Below are 2,789 nucleotides of genomic sequence, written 5' to 3'. Positions count from 1 at the left end.
ACTCACAGGAGTCAGCTCTGGAAAAGAAATATTGTGCCATTAGCATATCAGAAAATTTGAGGAAACCTTGAAAGAGCAAAGTTGATGTGATCACATTGGCAGAGGAAACCATAGCCCAAATAATGCAGAAAAAAATACGTTAGTAAGGGAATGAGAATGTTTTAGGAGGAACTCCAGAATAGGAGAATACTAAAAATGGCAGGCGCAAAAAAAAAAAAAAATTCAAGAAAAATTCCTGGCGGAAGCCGCAGCTGTGAGGAGCCTTGTACTCTCAGCCATGGTGAACCCCACCATGTTCCTCCACATTCCAGTGGACGGCGAGCCCTTGGGCTGTGTCTCCTTCGAGCTGTTCGCAGACAAGTTTCCAAAGACAGCAGAAAACTTTCATGCTTTGAGCACTGGAGAGAAATGATTTGGTTATAAGGGTTCTTGTTTTCACAGAATTATCAAGGTTTATGTGTCAGGGTGGTGACTTCACATGCCATAATGGCACTGGTGGCAAGTCCGTCTACAGGGAGAAATTTGATGATAAGAACTTCATCCTAAAGCATACAGGTCTTGGCATCTTGTCTGTGGCAAATGCTGGACCCAACACAAATGGTTCCCAGTTTTTCATCTGCAATGCCAAGACTGACTGGTTGGTTGGCATGCATGTGGTCTTTGGCAAGGTGAAAGAAGGCATGAATATTTTGGAGGCCATAGAGCTCTTTGGGTCCAGGAATGGCAAGACCAGCAAGAAGATCACCATTGCTGACTGTGGACAACTCTAATAAATTTGATGTGTGTTTTATCTTCACCACCAGACCATTCCTTCTGTAGTTCAGGAGAGCACCCCTCCACCCCATTTGCTCACAGTATCCTAGAATCTTTGGGCTCTCGCTGCAATTCCCTTTGGGTTCCATGTTTTCCTTGTTCCCTTCCATGACTAGTTAGATTGCAGAGTTGAATTAAGTTTATGATTATGAAATAAAAACTAAATAGCAGAAAGAAAAATTCCCAGAGCTGAACAATGACATGTTTTCAGATTAAAAGTACCCACAAAATGCTAAGCAGGTTGGAATAGACACATCTAGATGAAATTTTAGACACTAAGGATGAAGAGAAAGTTTCTAGAGAGAGAGGGGGAAAAAAGATTACTTAAACAGGAGAATCAGTTTGGCATCAGACTTCTCATCAAAAACACTGAAGACTGACAGGCACTAAGGAATCAAAGTTTTAAGAAAAAATTATTTTGAACAAAGTATTGGGTTCCTGGAAAAACTAACATTCAAGTTAGAGGGCAAAAAGAAAATGACAATTTTAAGCACAAGAAAGTCTTGTTGCATTAAAAAATTTACAAAGGGATTAAAGTTAAAAATATTGAGCCAGTTGGGAAACTGTATTTTAGTTTGAAAGAAAGAAATATTTGGATTACTGTCAGAATAATTCTCAAGAGGACATTTAGCAAAATCACACATTTTAAAAAACAAAAGCAAAAATAAAAGAGAAAAAGAGAAAGAGGAAGAGGAAGGAAAGATGGAAAGGGAGGGAGGGAGGAAAAGGAAGGAAGGAAGGAAGGAAGGAAGGAAGGAAGGAAGGAAGGAAGGAAGGAAGGAAGGAAGGAAGGAAGGGGAAGGAAAGAAGGAAGGGAAGGAGGGAGGGAGGAAGGAGGGAGGGAGGAAAGAGAAAAGGAAGGGAGGAGAAAAGGGAGGGAGGGAGGGAGGAGAAAAGGGAGGGAGGGAGGAGAAAAAGGAGGGAGGGAGAGAGGAAGGAAGGAAGGAAGGAAGGAAGGAAGGAAGGAAGGAAGGAAGGAAGGAAGGGAAGGAAAATTTAGGAACAAGTTCAGATTCAGCAGCTTAGTTAAGTGACAGAGAAAAGCTATTACTCTCTGATATCCATTTAGTGGCTTATATGAAATGAACCAGTTTTGAAGTTCAGTTTCTTCCACTTGGAATTTTGGCTTTTACATGGACATCAAGTGTGGCTAGTACTGCATCCTTGTCCTCCCTTCCATGGCAAGGGCAAAGGACAAAAAACAGATGGACTTCCCTAAAGATTCATCATTGTCACCAGAAGAATAGCTGGGTTTCCTATGAGAGACTATATATGGTCTTCCTTCATCTATGCAATTGGGGGACAGGAAAGGTATTATTTGTCCTATGCATCAGTAGAGCACTGGTTTCCTCGCATACCCATGTAGAACAGCTGGTTGTGCTCGCTTTGTCTCCCTTATTCTGGCATACAGAGAGTGTACAACTCAGCCATTCATTGACAGTTTTTTGACCCTGAAATATGTAAACAGAAGGACGGTCCAAAGGAATCACAATGTAATCCTCTCATAAAAGTAGTAACAGCTAGCTTTGTGTACAGACAGATTTCACATAATTCTGATGCAAGCTTCACAAACAGTCCCATGAGGTGAGAAAGAGATATAATTATTATATATTTTTTTTTACAGAAGAATAATTTGAGGCTCAGAGGATTAAAGAAAACATCCAAGAACATGTAGCAAGTTAGTCAGTCTGTCTCACTTAGTGAGGACTTTCTGTGTGTCAGAACTTCGCTGTTCTGAACACGTCTTTTAAAAAGGGAGGTAAGTCCCTCAATGGGGAATTTATGGGCTAGCAGAGGGAGATGGGTGGTGGTAAACATGTAAGGACATAGCCATAAAGATAATTTTAGGTATGGGAGATTGCCATGAAGAGGATAAAATAAGTCAAGTCGCAGGGGATGACTTGAGTTGCAGTGGGAGACGGGCTGCTGCTTTCGTGTGGGTGGAGTTGGGGAAATTCTCTGGATTGAGACCTGAA

The 2,789-nt window shown here is 41.3% G+C and overlaps 1 pseudogene; it reads left to right on the top strand.

Annotated features, from left to right (window-relative positions):
- The first annotated feature begins 277 nt into the window (after positions 1 to 277).
- LOC103222507 (peptidyl-prolyl cis-trans isomerase A pseudogene) lies at positions 278 to 826 on the top strand (annotated as a pseudogene).
- The last annotated feature ends 1,963 nt before the right edge of the window (positions 827 to 2,789 follow it).

This window comes from Chlorocebus sabaeus, chromosome 4 (assembly GCF_047675955.1).
Source record: "Chlorocebus sabaeus isolate Y175 chromosome 4, mChlSab1.0.hap1, whole genome shotgun sequence".
Classification (NCBI taxonomy): Eukaryota; Metazoa; Chordata; class Mammalia; order Primates; family Cercopithecidae; genus Chlorocebus; species Chlorocebus sabaeus.
This window is presented reverse-complemented; position numbering and strand designations above follow the sequence as displayed.